Below are 20,965 nucleotides of genomic sequence, written 5' to 3'. Positions count from 1 at the left end.
ATCACTGACCAATTCTGAAAACATTGAATAAATACCTCCTGTATGTGAGTCACTGTGCCTTTCATGGTGGCAATTTTACTGGACTACAAAGACAAAATAAACTGTCTTTATCCTCAAGAAGCTTAAATTCTACTGAAGGATAAAGCATGGAAAAAGTCAAGTAAACACAAAAGATAATTGAAAGACAGAATTCACAACTAAGGGAAGCAGGAAAGGCTTTGGATAAAGGCAGGGCACATGCATTAAGTCACGAAGGAACCCCAGAAATCTACCAGGTAGTAAATACATTCCAGTCATGGGAGAGTGATGGCCTATGTAGAAACAAAGAGGCAATGTATATACTAAAAAGTTTGGGGAACAGGAGATGGGTTGGGTTTTTCCTTTTTAAGGCTAAATAAATTGCCTTACTTGGCTAGCATAGCAGTATTATGCCATTGATGCTCTAGGTATCATCACCTCTTCTATCTAATGTGTCAGAATGGGATAAATCCCCAGTGACATATCAGTGGCAAGTTGAAAAAATCCAGTTTGTTTCCCCCCCCAAACATATCAGTTATGTGAACCCCTTCTATATGGGTTATGTGAAATGAAGTAATGCAAAATATTTGGAAAGGTAGGTTAGAGCCCAAATGTGAAATGCTTTAAGTGTCACGTCTAAAGGAGTTTGTATTTCACCGTAGCTTCATTAGGAAGCTAGGAAAGAGGTTTTTTGTTTTGTTTTTTAGTTGGTGAGCAAAATGGTTGGAATTTGTGTTTTTAGTATAATTATTTTGGCAGCTGTGTGGAATATATATTGAAACGAGGAGAAACTAGGTGTAGGAAGACCAATTAGGTCTAGCTATAGACCTGACGAGCAATAAGGACCTAAACTAGGACATTTGTCAGTGAAGAGAAAGGGATAGTTAAGAATTATGAGGGATATAAAATTATGTAAACAGGATTTCCATCCTTAAAAAGCCTGAATGCTAGTGGAAGAGATGGTTGTGTACACACAACTAATACAAAAGGCAGTGTAAGGTAAGTGTCATGTGTATGTAATGAGGGAGAAGCAGCATGTTATAGCAGAAAATAAGAGATTTGGAAACAGAAGACCTATGTTCAAATCATAGTTTTATAAATATCTGTGTGACCTTGGGCAAGTTGCTTCCCATCTCTGGGTCTCAGTTTCCTCATTTGTAAAATGAAGGAATGAGACAAGATGATCTTTCAGGTCCTTTTCCTCCTGTACAAGATATAAACTAAGAATTCTATAGAGTAGTTCAGGAGGCTGAACTAGGAGGGAGAGGAGGAGGAAGCATTCATTGTGGAGGAAATTTGCTTAAGCAAAGATAAAAAGCTTGTTTAGGAAACAAAAAGTGAATCAGTTTGAAAAGCATGTTTTATTGTTCCAGGTAACAAATACACTTAGCTCAATTATTGTCCAAGTTCTAGTTTTGCCAGTTTATCATGGAGCAGCTGCTTTTTCCTACAGGAACTCAGAAACTGCCATCTGAGATCACATATCTGAGTCTTAAGGACATTTTTTTATCATGAACTCTAAAAATGCTGAGATGTGGGGACCAGGAAGCACTGGGATCCTCTGCACACCTTCTGAGCCTTAAGACGTAGAAGAGTACATGGAGTTCCACCAACCCCAACACTCACAGTCTCTAATTTCCTGAAATGCTTCAAGGTCCCACAGGACTAGTGTCCATGTTAGGGAGTCCTTCCTGAAGTCATCCTTACTTAAACTCAGACTTAGGATATGCGGTTTCCCTTTAGCATTCTTACTATTTTCATCCTCTCTTCTTCATATAATCCCAGACCAACAAGTACATCCACACGGACACAGCTACGAGGGATCACCACTCTTAGAGGTCTTCAAGATTCTACAACAGTGTATGATAACTGACTCTCTCTGCTTCTCCACCACGAGTAAAGTTGATAACTTTGGGAAATGAGCATTTAGTAGTTCAGTTCATAGCTACTAGGTTGCCGACTTTATTAAGCATATAAGATAGGTATATCTTCAAATAAAACTGCTTGAACCAGTGTAATTTGTAGTACTTTGGCTATGATTTGATTAGTCTGGGTCATACTCTTGTTTATGTTATCCACAACTTTTCTGTGCTTTCTCATTTTCTAAGAGTCTTGACATTTCTGTGATGGTGACTTTTACTTCTGCTCTAACAGTTTGATGATATAACTGAATACAGTCAACTGATTCTCAGATGACTCCTCAGAGCAATGGCTAGTCTCTTCCTGTCTGTTCAGTTCTAATCAATTTCTTATTGTTTCTTCTTCCTCCTCTTTTTCTTTCTTCTCTCTCCCTCCTATTCCTTTTCTTCCTTCTGTTCCTCTTTCTCTTCTTCCTCTTTTTCTCTTCTTATTCTTGCTTCTCCACCTCTTCTTCCTTCTCTTCATCTTCTGCTTCCTCCTTCTCTTCTTCCTTTTCTTCTCCACCTCTTTCCTTTTTTTGAAACAATGCTCTGATGAACTTTAGGACAATAATACTTTTAATTTGCATGTCAGAAATGCTTTATCACTCTAACAGACTGGCTGATTTTAGTAATTGCTGCACACACATTTTTTAATAGAACAGTTAAATTCAGTCTCAGCACTTTTGGATCCCTTTGAGTGCCCAAAAGTTGTCTTCATTGCTAGATCTCCTCCTATCTCTACAGTTAGAACAACCACCTCGAAGCTACTGTGTAGATTCCATTTTAACATGCTAATGATAATGTCAGTATTTAATCTGGGAAGTTTTCCTGTGAAATGATCTTAGAAACAACTTAAGCAGTAAGAGGGCAATTAGACACTGATATGAGTGTTCATTTCTGTGATCGGTATGCTTCTACTCTTACATAATTGACATACATAGTAGCTAAGTTTATTTTTTTAATAAGCTAATTGATTTAAAGAAAAAGACCTAATGATGGGATAGAAGCCATTTATTTTCAGAGTCTTAGTTTCTACCTTTTTTCATGCAGTTGAGACCTCTTCATTTTCATTCCATGTGGCAAATTCTTTGTCCATCATCTTTCCCCAAATGCCCATTACTAGAGAATTGCCCAATACAGTGACATGTGCACAGGTAGGCACTTAGTAAGTAGTTGATGGTGATATTATGTATCAGAATACAGACAGATTCATTTATGAGACATGGCCTGATTCTTAGAAAAATTCTGCCAGAATAAGTCAATCCAAGAAATTTTCTTGGAAACAGCTATTGTCTTTATTATTAGTATATCTTGCTATTGTGACTCAAGTGTGTCATTGACTTATTGTCATATTGCTTCTTCTGTCAGAAACCTTGCTAAATCAGTATCCACAAATTGGGGAGGAATGTGAAAACAGTGAGCCTCAGACTATCTAGGATATTCTCTATGAAGGTGAAGGTGATGATAGTGGGACCCCAGACAAGTCTGGGAAGGGATGTCTTTTTTCTGAGTCCCCTGCAGTTAAAGCAACTGTAGGAACCTTGGCACAAGGAAGATCTCTGAGCAACTACTGTTTATCTCATTCCAGGTTGACATCAATACTATAATATAATATAGACCTCTTTGAGGTCTAGCCATTCAGCCAGTTGCAAGCTTACATATCTTAATCTAGTCCACAAAAGCATCATCAAGAGACTTTATTAACTGCACTGTTAGAATCCAGGTATTCTATGGAATTATGCCCAAGAAAATGAAGTTTATCTTGCAAGATATGTTCTTGATGAAACCACCATGCCTCTGCTAAGTAATCTCAAATTTCTTTTCTAAATGCTCATAAACTATCCCTTTAATAATGTGTTCTAAAATTCTGCCAGGAATCAAAGTAAAATTCATGAATCTCTAATCTGAAGACTCTAGCCTTTTTAGTTTTTATAAATTGGGCCAAAATTTGACATTTCTGATCCTGAAGTATCTGACTTTACTTCCTAAGTCCCTAATCCTACAAATTAATTCAATCAGCAGTACTGAATCTAATTCTAAAAGGGACTTTTAAAAAATCATTGTCCCCTCTTTACATATGAAGAGACTAAAGCTGGGAAAGTTTTACCTAATATCACTAATTGAATGGCAGAAGAGATGGGGTGTGATCCCATAGTCTCTAGTGATGCTTTCTAATTTTGTTCAGTTGGCATTTCCCCCCCATAAGAATCAAAGCAGATGTGGGTAATAAGAAATGTACTTTAGGCAGACAACATACTTCCATGTTTTCTATGTCAGATTGCCTCTTCCCCAACCTCCAGTTTGTCTCTATATCTTTTCAATTCTTTATCCTTTCATCAATAATATAGCCTCCTTCATGATGGATCTTCACCCCTTAGAGCATGAGAAACAATTTACTTTTCAGTGTTAAGGTCTACCTTTTTTGAGAAGAGTCTTATGCATATTACATGGCTCTAAAAGTTTAGTGGTCTTTCTTAGCTTTCTCTTCTGGATCATATTATTTTACCCTCCAGCTTCCTAGCACAGGTCTGGCCCCCTCTGCCTTGAACTGTGTGTGATATAACTAAAAGAGCACTAGACTTTTTAGTTGGCATAGACTGGAGTTCAAATCCTGATGCCAGCTCTTACTATTTGACCCACAAATGTGTAATTTGAATCTGTTACCCTAAAAACTACAATCCCCAGCAAAATTACAATTCCCAGCACCCTATTCTCTTCCTGTCATTATGTGCTGATATAGACAGGAGATAAATTTGTTGGAGTTTCATCTCTCAGCCTCTTTTTCCTTCTTATCCTGGCTTTGGTGGAGTGGGCTTTTTGAGCAGGTAGAAAAAACTTAAGTTAAACCCTACATTTATTGGTGATCAGAAGTGGGGTTCAGAATCCTTAATTCTCTCTGAGTAGATTAGTTTGAAAAGAAACTAAGTTTCTCCTGCCACAGCTTTTCAACTCCCCCTCTCCCGCAACTTTCTTCAGAGCTGCCACCCGTTGCTAACTCCCTGGGTGGTCCCAGCTGCCTGCCCCTGCCTCCCTGCCTTTGGTGGTCCTCGAGGGGCCATTGCTTTTGCTGTTCCTGCTCCTCCCACTGTTGCTGCTGTTACTGCTAATGATTGGAGCCACTCTCCAGAGGCTTGGAAAATATAAATCCCTCTTTCCCTAACATTGCCAATAGCTGAGTGCTTGCTTGCTGATTGCCTTGGAAGCCTGGGTGTGTTTCCCTTAGGCAAGAGAGCTTCTACACTTTTAACTCCCTGTACATGTGGCAGGGGAAGCAAGCTGCTCCCTGGCATTTTACTCCTAGGGTGAAGGAGAAGGAAGGTTACTCTTCCAAATATAAAGTAGAATTGCAAGCATGTCTCACTCTATGAAAGAGCAGTGTCCTACCTATCTTAAACAGCTCCCAGTTGTAGGGTATCTTTTCTTCCTACTGTTCCTGGGTGCACTGGTCCTTTTGATTAACTTGAATAATCCTGAGATTTAGGGGAGAAATTCATCTCTTTACATCCCTTTGCCATTATGGCCTGTCTAGTCTCTACAATACATTCAATATGGGATTCCTCCATACTATGTTCAATGGTGAATTCTCCCTCACTATGGGAGATCCCAGAGGTGTGACCAAAAGGAACCTAGATGGATGATAATACTGGGGAGGGGAAGGAACCTTAAAGAATCTGGAGGTAGATTTTAAGACTTTAAGACTTTTCAGACTCCATTGTTTTATGAAAAATCTCTGTATCAGAAGTGGAAAAAAAGAACTCTTGAATTCAGTGCCTGTATCCTGTCACATATATTGTATTTTCTGATTGCTTATTTTAAGATTTTGTTAAATTTTGTTATACTATGTCACTTTAAGTTACTGTGTTTTGACAATTAGTTATATGTTCTATTATATTATCTTTATTTGTACCTCCCCATATGACTGGTCTAGAGAAGATACCATTATAAAAGTACCTTTGAGTTGTTTATAACAAGAGGTAAGAGACCATTTAGTAGCTGATTGAAGTGTTATAGTACTAATCCCCACCTACACATTTGTAAAAATGTAATGGATGAGACATAAAGACATGTCTTTTAAGACTGTTAGTTTCATACCAGAGGAGGTGGGAAGGTTTTCCCAGGGCATGGTACCCCTGGATGCCTCCCAAGAAGGAACATTTCCCATGAAGCCTAAGTAGCTTCTGGTTGATTTTTAACTCTTCAGCTTAATCTATGTCCATCAGAATGATCTAGATTCTTGATGACATTTTAGACCCAAAAGGTTTTCTTGAATTAGCTGTTATTCTGCTTTTTTTAATAAAGCTGTTTCCTTATTGAAAATTAATGTATCCTGAGTTGATCTATGTGTTTGTCAACACCCTCCTCAGAAGGGATTGTCTAATTTTTACAAAATTCTAGTTTTATAAAGGCTAAGAAACTTGCTACCTCCCAGAATCCAGGAAGTGAACTGCTTGGAGAAGGCATCATGGAGATGCCTGCAGAAACCTCACACTGCACCGAAATATCCAGAATGAACTTTGGGTTGTAGTGAAATTGAACTGTGGGGGATTGTAACACATTTATTTTGTATGTATACTCTTATGCTGAAGGGGACCGCCCCCCAATTAGCTTTTTGTCAATGAGCCTAGTAATCATTGGTTTTGTTCTCTTCCGCTTTTATCCCCAAGTTGGTTAAGTTTACAAGATCTACTGTGGAGACTAGTCTTCCAAAGAATTTCAGGTGAAATTGTGTAATTTGAATGTTACCCTAAAAACTGATCCCCCAGCAGAACTACTATCCCTAGCAAAACTAAGATTCCCAGCACCCTATTCTCTTTCTGTCATTATGCGCTTATGTAGACAGAAGATAAATTCAGTGGAGTTCTGTCTCTCAGCCTCTTTTTCCTTCCTGTCATGGCTTTGGTGAAGAGGGCTTTTTGAACAGGTAGAAAAAACTTAGTCACAGGGGCAGCTGGGTAGCTCAGTGGATTGAGAGCCAGGCCTAGAGATGGGAGGTCCTAGGTTCAAATCTGGCCTCAGCCACTTCCTAGCTGTGTGACCCTGGGCAAGTCACTTAACCCCCATTGCCTAACCCTTACCACTCTTCTGCCTTGGAGCCAATACACAGTATTGACTCCAAGATGGAAGGTAAGGGTTATTAAAAAAAAAAAGAAAGAAAAAACTTAGTCACATGGTTCTATTTTGTCAGATAATAAACTTTATAAATATAATACTTGAAGTATTGGATATTAATTCAAATCCTATACAATAAGTTATAACTTTATGAGCCTCATTTTCCTTATTAATTCAGTTGAGTTAAAGAAAAAAACTTTGGCAAGTGTTGAGCTGGAGTTACAAAGGCAAAAGTAGATTGTTTTTGCCCTCAAGAAACTTGCATTCTACAATAATATAGAGACACAAAGTTGCTACAGAATAATGCAAAGTAATTTCAAGAAGAGAGAGAATGGGGGCAGCTGGGTAGATCAGTGGATTGAGGGCCAGGTCTAGAGATGGGAGGTCCTAGGTTCGAATCTGGCCTCAGACACTTCCCAGTTGTGTTACCCTGGGCAAGTCACTTGACCCCCATTGCCTATCCCTTACCACTCTTCTGCCTTGAAACCAATACACAATTCCATCCAAGATGGAAGGTAAGGGGAGAGAGAGAGAGACAGAGACAGAAAGAGAGAGAGAACATGACAAAGGGTGACATGTAGGATGTAGCACCTAAACTATGATTTCAAGAAAGATAAGGAGATCTGTGAATTAAGGAGAGTGAGGGAATCCATGCCACACATAATCCAATTACATAGAGATTGGAGGTAGAATGTAGTGTATGGTGAATGTCAAATGGGCCATCTTGTCTAAAATGGAATATGAGTGAAGGGAAATAAAATGGGACCAATCATATCTTAGTGCTAATACCATCCTCCTGTTGATTATCTCCATCCAGTTTATCCTATATATATCCTGTGTGTACATAATTATTTTCATATTATCTACCTCATTAGACTGTGAACTCCTTGAGAGCAGGAATTGTCTTCTGTATCCCCAGTACTCAGCAAAATGCCTCACATATGGTAGGTGCTTAATAAATGATTATATGAACTTTAGATTACTCCACCCTACTTAGCCTAACAAAAATCAGGAAATTATGAACTTTAGATTACTCCACCCTACTTAGCCTAACAAAAATCAGGAAATTTTGAACTTTAGATTACTCCACCCTACTTAATCTAACAAAATCAGGAATGTCTACACCCATACTTAAGGATTAAGTATTTAGGAAGATGGCCTATGACAGACATGTGCTAGCAAATGTCAAATCAGAAACAACTGACAGACCCCTGGGCTGTCCTAAGACAAGCCTAAGATATGATAGATACATGTGAGATGCAGGAAAGTGATGTAAAACCATCTATATATTTCACGTCACTTCCTTTCTCTGGCTTCTTTGACGGCGTAGAGGTGGCTGGCGGCAGCTTGCTGTGCGTGTCGGAATCTTGGCGTGGCAGCTGCTATTGTCTGGGTTCAGTGGTGAGTTTTGCTTGATACCAAACTGGAGGAAGCCTAGTAACCTAGTTCTGTGAGGCTCTTCTCTAAGATCTCTCAGAGTTTAGGCTGATTTTCCTCTCCTTTACCTTCCAAACACTATCCTCTTAGAGAAAGCCTCTAATCTTCAAGGACCTTGTGGAAGATGACTTTGAACTCGCCTGGCACAGACCAGGCGGGAGAAATCCTATACCTTTTCCCTTTCTCTTCTCCTTGATTTCTTCCCTATATATTGATTAAACCACCATATATTTCCAAACTGACTTGGGTATTTTATTTGGGATATCCCCTGGCAATCAAAAATCAAATTTAGGTCACAACCCTAAATTATCCTTACAATTACGTACTGACTGATAACTCTTATGGATTTGTGAATATCAAATGGGATAATGTAGAATAAGTTCTATGGAAATCTAAGAAGCATAGTATACCATCTAATATCATTATCATTTTCTCCTTTATTTTAAGAATCACTTCCTTTTTCCTGTTAACCAGTAGTTCAGAGAAGAGGACTAACACTTCTGGTATGAAGGCTTGATGGGCTTTTTTCAGGGCTGTTTATCCTCCTTTGGTGTCCATCTGACACTCAGTTCTTATTTATGGCTCCAAGAAGCTGCAGCATGTGTAGCAGTCACCAGGAAACCATCCCTGCAGATGGGCTAAACTAGGATGAGGGTAACTAATGAATCACAGACTGACCCATCAGTAAGTTATTCTATCTCAAGCATAGGAAGATTTCTCCCAGGGAAAGGGGCAGATGAGAACAATTTGTTCCAATGGCCATGAAGTTTGGCTGAAGTAGGTGTGTAGAGTGCTTAGAGCTTGGTTAGATATAAAAATCATCAAGGTCATCCACTGTATCCCCCCACCATCACCCATCACCCAGACTTATCTTAACACTGTTCTTTGATGACTCTGGAAGAAAAAGTGAGGCTGATGACTGTGCAACTCACAGGTAAATCCAATTCACACTGGAGTCAAGGCATCACCCCATGATGTCATTGGTCTGCTTCAGAAATGAAGGATAAATAGCAGCATCTCAGGAAGCTTCTAGTTTTTTTAGTTTCTCATATATTATAAAGAACATGTATATTCACGTACACAAAGGAGTTCCTTGACATTGGTACAGGCAGACGCAGACACTTTGTAGATCACTGGAAAATTCTCCAGTTGGTACATGGATAACACAACCTTTTTGCTTGCCTTGAAAGGAAAGTGGTATTAACCAAATCATGCTGAAATAAAATGATTTCTGTGCCATATGAATAGCTTTTCATTTGGCTGACCAAATGATTTTTTTAAAAGACTGATTGATCAGAGCCAAAATAATAAGTCAAGCCTGATTTGATCTTACATCTTAATTAGAAGCAAAATCATTTTTCACTTTGTCATGGTTTATAGAAATAGTTACCTGACCTCATACTTGATAATAATTCTTCATTATTAGCAATATTAAATGTCTACTTTTGTACACAGTATTGTACAAAACTTCATGAGAAAGACATGATCTCTGTTCATTTGTATCTTGTAGTCAAGTTACAGAAAACAAAAATGAAGTAAAAACACAACTAAAAGTGTTAATAAAAATTTCCTCTCCTCCAAATCAAAAGAAATAATTGGAGGATGTGTCTGAATCATAAACAGGATTCAGTGTCTTTCATCCAAAACCACTCTTCCTCCTGACTTTCCTATTTCTGTAAATGACCCTCCCAGTCTCCTAGACACTCATTCATTGATGATCCCTCCATCTAGATAGCTAGCCCTGGTCTGTATTCTGAGCTTAGTTCTGCATCTCCTACTGCCTCTTGTAACATTTTGAATTGGATATTTGATAGACCTCTCAATTTCAAAGAGAGGACTCATTATCTGATCCCTCAAACCCTCCCCTTTTCAGAATTTCCCTCCTACCACCATTCTCTTAGTCACTTAGTTTTTCAGCCTCAACATCATCCTTGACACCTCTCATCCCATATAATCAACCAGTTGATAAATCTTATTTCTACCTTCAAAACATCTATCATGTATAACTCATTCTCTCCACTAACATAACTACTTCCCCTAATTCAAACCATCATCACCTGTTGCCTGGAAAATTCCAAATAGCCTCCTGCTTGATCTCTCTTTCTCAAATCTTTCCATTCCAATCCTGCCTTCATGCTGTCACCAAAGTAATTTTCTTTCTTTCTTTTGATGACTAACTATATCACTTCCTGCTCAGTAAATTCCAATAGCTAATTATTGCTTCTGGAATCAAATATAAGCTCCTCTGGTAGATAAGGCCCTTCAATAGGCCTTATCTTCAACATGGCCCTTCAAAAAGGCCCCCTTCCTTCCTTCCTTCCTTCCTCCCATCCTTCCCTCCCTCCCTCCCTACCTCTTTTCTGCTTTTCCCTTTCTTTCCTCCCATTTTTCTAACCTTCTTTCATATTATTCCCCTTTACATAGTCTGTGGTCTAGCTATACTGCTTTGCTTGCTATTCTTTTCATGACCTAACTCCACGCCTTTACAATAACTCTCCACCACACTTGGACTGCATTCCCTTGTTCGCTTCTATGAATTCCTGACTTTCTTGAATACTCACCTTAATTGACCTGTTTTTGCAAGAGGCTTTTCCTGGGCCTTGCTACAGCCCTCACGTCTTTAAGCCTTTTCCTCTAAAGTTATTTTCCTTTTTTGTTTTTGTTCAGTCATTTCAGTCATATCCAAGTCTTCATGACACCATTTGAGGTTTTTCTTGGCAAAGATCCTAGAGTGATGTACTATTTCCTTTTCCTGTTTATTTTACAGATGAGAAAATGGACACAAACAGGGTGAAGTGACTTGCCCAGGGTCACACAACTAGCATATATCTAAGGCCAGATTTAAACTCAAGAAGATGAGTCTCCACACCTAACACTCTATCCACTGTACCACCTAGCTGCTCCTAACTGGTCTCTAATTTATATTTTCTTTATCAGCCAAAATAATCCACTTAAAGTAGATGTTTGTACCCAAAAATCCATAGTAATTCCTCATTGTACTTCTAGTAACCATGAATAGAAGTTTGCTGAAGGCAGCAATCCACCCCCATCTGAGATGGAACAAGATGTTTACTGCCTCTTCTTCCTAGAGAGTAGATTAAAAATAGCTTCTCATGTAAGTGTGATTCTAGAGGTCTTTTTTTTTTCCTCTTTCAACTCTCTGCAGTTCATTCATTATGGGACGAATTAAATGAAGGTATGCTGCTACGTATGCCATTGAAACTCTAGAGGCTACCTTTTTTGTTATCTTCCACATTCAGTGAGGAATTCTTTAGCTTTATAGACTGAATAGTCAGGATATTGCTTTAAGGGCCACTGGAGTGCCAAGAGTATAAAACTAGGTCAAAAAGGGCTAATGTATAAATACAATTTGAGATTGTTGCTACCCTGCTGACTCTTAAGAGCTGACAATTAGACTGATTATTGATTAGTAAAAACACCGAGGTAAAAAAATTTAAAGATCTAGCCAAGTACTTTACTTAAGTACATGTATGATAGATTCTGTGGTGATGTACAATACTTCATTCAGAGGGAAGATTGCAGAGTTGTGGGCTTACTGCTTTCAATTGACTCAGAATTTTTTCTCTTTAGCATGCAAGGATATGATATCATTTCTATTGACAAGATTAAGAAAATATGTCCCTTTCTCCTTGCTTAAGAAGTTGCTTTGTTAGCAAATAATGACCAATAAAATCCATTTTTGCAATAGGGATTTTAAGTGTTCAATTTCTTTTTTTGGTTTAACCCTTACCTTCTGTCTTAGAACTGATACTCAATATCGATTACAAGACAGAAAAGTGATAAAGGTTAGGCAATTAAGGTTAAGTAACTTGCCCAGGGTCACATAGCTGGGAAATGTCTGAGGCCAGGTTTATACACAGGACCTCCTGTGTATAAATGTCTTGGCTCTCCATTTGAGCCACTTAGCTGCCCCAAATTTTCAAATTTAAGAGTATGTTGAACTAGGAATATTTAAGGTGAAAGAACTAAAATGGAAACTTGTCATTAAGAGGTTGTGTCAAACTCAAAAAGAAAAAGGGATGGGATATTCAGCCATATATAAGGATTCTTACAGGCTTTATATTGACTTAGAAAACCACATATTAATATCTATATTTGATTGTACTTTTATTAAACTTTTCCCAATTATGTTTTAATTTGATTAATGTGAGGCCACCCTTTGTTTGATACCTCTGGTGAAAAAGATATTAATCATCTTGTTAATATTCCATTTTATTTAAAGAGATTAGAATTTGATTTGACCTCTTTAATACCTCAGGTTACCCATCTGGACTTTACTTCTCTTAAAAGATTAAGGCATGTTGTGTTTTCCCTATAATCTGGATATTTTTCTTTGAAGATTTTGTAGCTATACCATTCATGAGGTTTTACTAAACAGACTTTTCCCAGTCTCCTCTGGGAAGGCTATTATGTCTTTCCTCTGAAATAACTTTCCACTTACATTGTACATATTTTGTAATGGACATAATAACTTGCATATTCTCTCTCTCTCTGAAGGTAGGTACTGTTTTTGTTCCCCCCTTTTTTGTATTCTCACTGCTTAGCTTATGGATTCCCAACACTGTCATATAGTAAAGGGCTTTCTAAACGCTTCATGACCAACTTAATATCCTGTGGGCAATCATCTAGTATAAAGTCAGAAGGAAAGGGAAGAAGCATTTGTCTAGCACCTGCTATGTGCTATGTACTTTACAGATATCTTATTTGATCATCACATTAATCTTGTGAGGTAGGTGCTATTGTTATCCCAGATTTATAGTTAAGAAAACTGAGGCAAACAAAGGTTAATTGACTTTTCCTGGTCTTTTTTTTTTCCATGTGGCCATTTGATTCTAGATTTGAATTCAAATCTTCCTGACTCTAGCCTAGTTCTCTAACTCCTTCATTACCTAGCTTCCTCTAAAAATTCATCCGTGATAGTATTTGACATTTAACATATTTATAATGTGTATAAAACGGTTTCTACAAAACCTCTGTTATTTTACTTAATGGATTTCTGTATAGCCAATTAATATGGGTAGATGGAATATGCCTCTGTGTGTATGTGTACATATATTCTGTTGACTTGGTGGATAAAACACAATTTTAGTTTAGAAGGATTTTCAGGGTAGTTTCAGCTTTTGCTACTACTAAACCACAATTTTAGAAATACTTCAATTATAGCACTGTATTTTGAATTTCTAGCCCTATTCTTCAATATAAAAAGAGTCAGAAATATTTTGCTCAGGTAGGTGTTTATTAGAAGAGGCACAAGAGGGTCATGGAACACTGAACAGAATAGCTATTTGAAAGCAACAGTGTATCTCATTAGAAAAACTTTTTCTCCCCCCTTCCCTTCTATATTCTGTATATTCTCAGCATTTCTTGTCACTGAGTTTCTTTATTTATTTTTAGTTTGTACTAGTATCCTGCCCACCCTTTGTTTTCTTGTGAACTCCTCTTCCTTCTCAAGAGCATAGGAATCCTGGTGCAGTTTTTGTGCTCTTTTTTTTTCTGTTGAGATGATTGTGAAGCCTTGGTTTATATTTGACTCCTCTGTCTTTGACTGCTGGTACATTCTTAGAATTCAGATCTTTTTCTAGCAGTCTGAAAGAAAAAAGTAGAGGTATATCTGTGCAGAATTCTCTAGAGGACCCAGGACCTAGAAAGTTCCCAAAAAGGAAGTGAGGGAAAATATGGTTTTCAGTACATGAGACGAGAATGATTGTGGATCATCTGAGTTTGACAGTTCTTTTCTACCCTTATTAATATCCTTTTTCACTCCTCATAAGGATACTGTTAAAAACTTTTCTTTCTTTCCTTTTGCCATCCTCCCTTCCACTCATCCTTATGGTAGAAAAACCTAGCTTCTTTCTTCAATAAGAAGATTGAGTTTATCTGACATGAGTTTCCTCAGCTCTCTATCTATTCTTCAAACCTTAGCATTATTTTTGTTATGTCCAGTCATTCAGTTGTGACTCTTCATGACCCAATGAACCATGGCACATCAGGCCCTTCTTTCCTCTTTCATCTCCCACAATCTATCCAAATTTCTATTCATCACTTCCATGACATTATCTATTACAACCTCTGCCATCTCCTTTTGCTTTCAGTCTTTCCCAAGATCAGGATTTTTTCCAGAGTCCTATTTTCTCATTACATGGCTAAAGTGTTCAGGCTTCATATTCAGTTATCTGACCTTCCAGTGAATAATAGGAATTAATTTCTTTAAGTATTGATTAATTTGATCTCCTTGCTGTCCAAGGGACTCAAAAATCAAAAAACACAATTCAAAAGCATCAGTTATATGGCTCTCAGTTTTCTTTATTGTTCAACTCTCACAGCCAAACATCACTTCTGGAAAAACCAAAGCTTTGACTATCTGAACCATTATCAATAAGGTATTATCTCTGCTATATAATATAATATAATATAATATAATATAATATAATATAATATAATATAATATAATATAATATAATATAATATAATATAATATAATATAATATATTCTCCATAACAACCTTACCTCCTTCTCTAATATTCTTAAAAACTCAACATCATCACTCTTCTCCTCCTAGGTTATAGAAAAGACATCCCAATTCTTCATAAGCAAGTGCTCTATCCTTGATCCCATTTCCTTTGTCCTATAGGATTTTGCTGCTCAAAAATCTCTGTGGGCTCCCTATTGCCTACAAAGTTAGGTTCGGACTCTATTGAGTGGTATTCAAGGCTTTACTCAACCAAGCCATCAGTCCACATTTCCAACCATATCTCTCTCATGTTATTTGCTTCATTAAATTCTCTACTCCCACTAAACTGCACCTATTCTGCCCCCCCACCCACAAATGTAGTCTCACTTTCCTGTGACTTTCTTCAAGTAATTCCCTGTGCTTAGAATGCCTTTTCTACGTCTCTTAAATTCCTAAATATTCTTTAAGGCAGAACTCAAGTACCAGCTACCCTAGGAGACCTTCCCCCTCAGGTAGTACAAAAATAACACTTTGTTTCACAACTCTGGTACATATATCATGAATTGTAGCTAGCTACCTGGGTGGATGCCATTTCCTTACTAAATTGTTAGCTTCTCAAAGAAAGTGATTTTGTCTTTTCTAAAATGTATATTTTGCCTACCACGGTGCTTTGCTTATGACATTCAAGTTAATAGCTTGCTTCTGTTCATATGGATCTCCAGGAAATGAATGAAATTGAAGAAGAAAAGGTTGAAAAAGATGACAGCTTATGGGAAGGACCAAAACCACATAAAATACCCCCTGATACTAAGGGTAGCACCCATCTAACAGAGGAGGGATTGGAGTGTTTGGGGGAAAATATGGGGAGCCATAATACCTTATATTTATATAGTTTGTAATTAAACAATAACTAATATGTATTATCTCATTTCTGTTCAATGTTAATCCAGGTGTTAAAATTAAATAACCTAAAGAACTATGCCAAACATAATTTATATTATTTTAATTGCTTTTTGATAAACCTTAGAATGATTACAGCCAATAACAATGAAAAACACTATGTCATAATGGGTAGAGAGTTGAATTTGGAATCAGGGAGATATGGGTTCAAGTCTTGCTATATCCACTGTTTTTAACCTGTGGATTTTTGTAAAAATTTAACTCGTGCCCTTTTAAAAATAGTTTATTGATTCATTTTATTTCTGCACACAACCATCTCTCTAATAATCTTTGACTTAACTTTGCAAAGTTAAAAGGGGAATAAGCAAAACAGAAAGAAAGGAAGTTTGAACTAATATTTATTTCTGACAGATAGAAAGAGCTAACTAGTACCTACTTAGCAAGAAGTAGTACTTAAACTACAAGATTAGCACTTAGTTACTAAACTACCTGATGTCCTTTGTTGAAAGGAACTTCACTTAGTCACTATCATCACTAACTCCCACTTTCCATTGGCACCCAAATATATGTAAACCTAATGTGTTAGATGTATAGTTTGCTTTCTTAAAGCTTAATTTTTTTCCTTGTATAAGTAGTAAGGAAAATATATGGTTATAATCAAATTTCCAGGAAAAAAAGTGAAACAACATATGAGACCCAAAATTGTAAGAGGAAGTTTTTAAAAAGCACCAATTTCATACAGTCAACTTCATTTACAGATCACCTCAAAAGCTTTTTCTTAAACAGGAAATTAAATTTTAGAATATTCTCCAATTTTTTGCTGACTCCAGTGTTATGAATGAAATATAATCACAAAATCCAAAATTCTTCATTACTTAGATAAAATTTCCAAATCCTACTGGAAAACAAGATAAAAAGGGAGAATGTAAATCTTTTGTATTAATAGAATCATTATCTGACGTGTATATTTATATCTATATGTATGGGTCATACAGGGTGTGTGTGTGTGTGTGTGTGTGTGTGTGTGTGTGTGTGTGTGTGTGTGTGTGTGTGTGTGTGTAAAGAGAGACCACTTAATAATAATGATCTGAAACTCACAGGTGATATAGTTATAAACAAGCAGTTTGCTTGTTACTGTTAATTGTATTTATCCTCTTTCATGATGTCATGAAATGATAAACAAAATAAGAATGATTTTGTATATTCTTAAACTTGGAAAAGGCAAATATGTCAACTTTATGAACTTTACATGGCAAGATGGTAATAAAATTTCTATTTCATAATTTCTGAAGACATTTCCTAGCAGAAAAAATAGCGATTGTTACTGGTTTTGTCTCAGCAATCTAGATAAGAGTTTTTTGCTTCCCTTGTACATTTTTTAAAATGCCTCTCCTCCCACCCCCAATGTTTAAACCTATGTAATTAGATTAAAGTGGTTCAGTGATTGGAAACTTTGGAACAAAATAGCTCATCACAAAAATTCAGCACACTCTAGAAACATTTTTGAGATGGAAATATTTAGAAAGAAAATAAACAAGAAACTAATTGATGCTATAGGAACAGCTTTTCTAAGAAACAAAATAAGATATTTCAAATTATTTTAGAGAATATTCTCTTTTTAAAAGAACAAAAATCATTCCCTTTGAGAGGGATTAAAGAAACTACTGGCAGCCCTAAAATAGAAAACTTCTTAAATATGCTGTAGTGAACAACTCTCTTGAAATCAGGAAGACCTGGATTTAAATCCTGCCTCAGACATTTATTAATCATGTGACCCAAAAGTCACCGAACTTCTCTGAGCTTCAGTTTCTTCATCTCTAAAAATGATAATGATAATAGCATTTCACAAGGTTGTTGTGAGACCCAAATGAGATAATGTTTGTAAAACACTTAGCAACCTTAAAGTTTTATGTAAATGAGCTATTAATTTACTATAGTTATTTTTAAGAAATTACAACCTGAGACTTCTTTTGAAAAGAACTAATCAAATATAAAGTGAAAATTTATTGGGAGGAAAGCCCTGGTAGTATATTAATCCAGAGATTTATGTAAGCCAAGTATTTGTCTATTATCCAATTATACTCCAGATATTTTGTATTGCAAGCTAATGAGTCAAATACATCTATATTTATTCTGGAAGAAAGGATTTATTAAGCCCTTACTATGTGCCAGATACTGTATTAAGTGCTTCACAAATATCTTATTTGATCTTCTTAACAACCCTAGGAGGTGTAGGTACTTTTGTCATTCTTATTTCACAGTAGAGGAAATTAAAGTGAGAGAAGTTAATAAATTTACCCAAAGTCACAGAGTGATGGCAATAACAATAATTGCTAATATTTATATAATGTTTATGATGTGTTAGACACTGTAATAAGTGCTTTACAATTATCTCATTTGATCTTTACAATAAACCTGGGAGGTAAGTGGTATTGTTATCCCCATTTTATAATTGATGAAACTGAGGTAAACAGAAGTTAAGGGATTTTCCCAGGGTCACAGAACTAGTAAATATCTGAGGCTGGTTTGAGCTTGGATCTTCCTGCCTCCAGGCCCAGAAACTGAAATGAAAAAAAAGATTTCTTATTTTCACTTGAGAGTATGTACTGAACTAAAAAGAAAACTAATTTTGACCAAGTAATAGTTTTGATTATAGTAAAGCTCAAAGAGTAATTTGTAGGAAAAGAATTATGTATTTTTTTTTCATTTTCATAATTTTGTGCCCCATTTAATGGGTTATCTATTTCTGTTGTAAAGGCTCCTGAATTTTCCTCATGCAAGTGAAAGTTGCAGTCTTTCTACTGAATGGCTGTACAAAGCTGAATAAAAAAAGGCAATAAACATTCTCTTATTCCATCTTGATTGGAGGTATAACAAATTATATGAAATCTCTATTTTGAATATTTTGGGGAACACATTCTTCTTCCCCCATAAATATAACAAAATTACAGTCCTCAGAAGTGCAACTGGCAAAAAAAAAGCAAACACAAAAAAAAACCCTACTCTAAAAAGCAACTCTAAAAACACTGCCATAAATTCTGCAGATATAACATTACTGATAGATTGTCTTAGACATCATTATTATTATTAATCCTCCCAATTCTGGAATCAGTGACATCATTACATATACAAGAGAATACTTGGATATAGAGTCACTGAATTTTATTCAAACCGAGAAACTGGAGAGTGGATACTTTTAATCTTATCTGTAACTGTAAAATTGTGTGAGTTTTTTCAGTAAAACTGAAATGAATAAAAAGATTTATTTTCATTTGAGGCTATGTACTGAAACTAATTATGGCCAAGTAACAGTTTTGGTTACACTAAAACTGAAAGAGTAATTTGTGAGAAATGAATGATTTATTTTTTTCTTTTCATTTTCATAATTTTGTGGCTTGTATAATATGTTATCATCTATTTCTGTTGTAAAGCAAAGTAGTTGAGGAGACATACTGCTTTGAACACAATTCACATATATGGAAATGAGGGGGAAATCAAAAAACTCTTTTGTGTTCTACTTTTTAAAAAATTAATTTTAAAATTCCTATTTAGTAGTCCTGCTAATTGAGATTGAGATCACTAAAACATTGAGGTATTAAGCAATTTACACTGCACAGATGTGATCAGAGGCAGAATTTGAACTCAAGTCTTTCTGGCTTTGCATTTTCTAGAAGATGTATCATTGAGAAAATTTCACTTCAAAAATTTTAATTCATTGGCACATTGGCATATGTGAAGAACATTGTATAGTCACCATTCAGAAACTGACTCCCTTATCTAGGGTGAGGGGGATTAGTGTGTTATTCTAATTTTATTTCAGGAAACCTAGCAGCATGATGTTTTTGACCTCAGAGAGAGGACACCATTCCAGGCACCTTCCCCTAAAAACTCATGAACTTTAGCTGCTTTATCAAGCTCTCCAGTGAGATGCCTAAAAACCTGACACCTTACATACCAACTAGGAATGTCTCAGGAAATGCAAAACCATTCAAAGGATATTTCCACTTGTCCTAACAGAATACCTCTTAAAGAATCACGATTGATCTTCTTTCTTCTTATGTAGAAGTCTGAAGACCATCTGCTCCTTCCCAACATTTCAGCAACTTGCCTGGTTGCATCCTTTGTCTTCATGTTCTTGGACCCTTGTTGTTTTATGTTAGGTCATAGGATTACCCTTCAGTGGATCAAGATGAGCCTATCCCTCTGTGTTGTTGTTGTTGTTTTTAGTCTTTTTTTATTTTTGGAAAGCTGCTTCCAGGTCTCATGATTAAATGGGGACAACCTGGTTACCTATCAAGTGAGAGGGTATAAAATCATCATAAGTTCACAAGACCATGGATCTGGAGCTGCAACTTACCATCAACTCTAACCTCTTTATTATACAAATGAGGAGACTAAAATTCAGAGAGGTGAAATAATTTGCCCAAAGCTACATAAGGAGTAGGTGTAAGCAGGGGGACCTTTTCAGATCATGGACCCTCATTTTATGGTATTTTTTCCAGACTGCAAACAGAAACAATTTTAAACATTTGTTTTCTGACATTTTGTGTCAAATTCTCTCCCTCCCCCCTTCCCGAGGCACCAAACAATTATACATGTGCTGTCATACAGTACATATTTCAGTATTCATCATGTTGTGAAAGAAGACATATATCACTCATTTTAGAAAAAAATACTCATGAAGGAACTAAAGTGAAAAATGGAATGCTTCAATCTGTATTCAGGCTTCATCAGTTCCTTCTATGGCAGTGGATAGCTTTTTCATCCTGAGTCTCTTGGGGTTGTCCCAGATCCTTCCATTGTTAATAATAGTTAAGTTGTTCACAATGATTATAGACCCCTTTGACAATCTCATGAAATCTATGGATTCCTTCTCAGAATATTTTTAAGTGTGTAAAAATAAAATAAATAAAATTACAAAAGAAGCCAATTATATTAAAATCCATTGACATATATAACTATATATATATGCACATGCATATACATATGTACATATGTTTAAAAGAGCAAGCTTACAAGTTTAAGAATAAGAACCTCTGCACAAGACGGTCCCTGATGTCAAGAGGTTCATTTTGTAGCTGGGAAAGATAACATATATAAGACGGTTCAGCTGCCAAATAGAAAGGT

The 20,965-nt window shown here is 36.3% G+C and overlaps 1 protein-coding gene and 1 long non-coding RNA gene across 8 annotated transcripts in view; one reads left to right on the top strand and one right to left on the bottom strand.

Moving 5' to 3' along the window:
* Positions 1-20,965, top strand: part of WASF1 (WASP family member 1) — a 130,147-nt gene that overhangs the window by 21,613 nt on the left and 87,569 nt on the right. The gene's annotated exons all lie outside the window — the stretch shown is intronic.
* The window catches only part of LOC107651471 (uncharacterized), a 148,809-nt gene continuing 138,744 nt past the window's right edge, over positions 10,901-20,965 (bottom strand). The window contains exons 3-4 of the long non-coding RNA XR_001628428.2: positions 19,861-20,128; positions 10,901-14,072 (exon numbers count right to left, since the gene is read on the bottom strand). This is a non-coding gene — a long non-coding RNA (uncharacterized LOC107651471). The remainder of the gene's footprint in view (positions 14,073-19,860; positions 20,129-20,965) is intronic.

The sequence above is a fragment of the Monodelphis domestica genome, chromosome 2 (assembly GCF_027887165.1).
Source record: "Monodelphis domestica isolate mMonDom1 chromosome 2, mMonDom1.pri, whole genome shotgun sequence".
Lineage (NCBI taxonomy): Eukaryota > Metazoa > Chordata > Mammalia > Didelphimorphia > Didelphidae > Monodelphis > Monodelphis domestica.
Note: the sequence above shows the minus strand (reverse complement) of the source record. Positions and strands in the feature narration are given on the sequence as shown.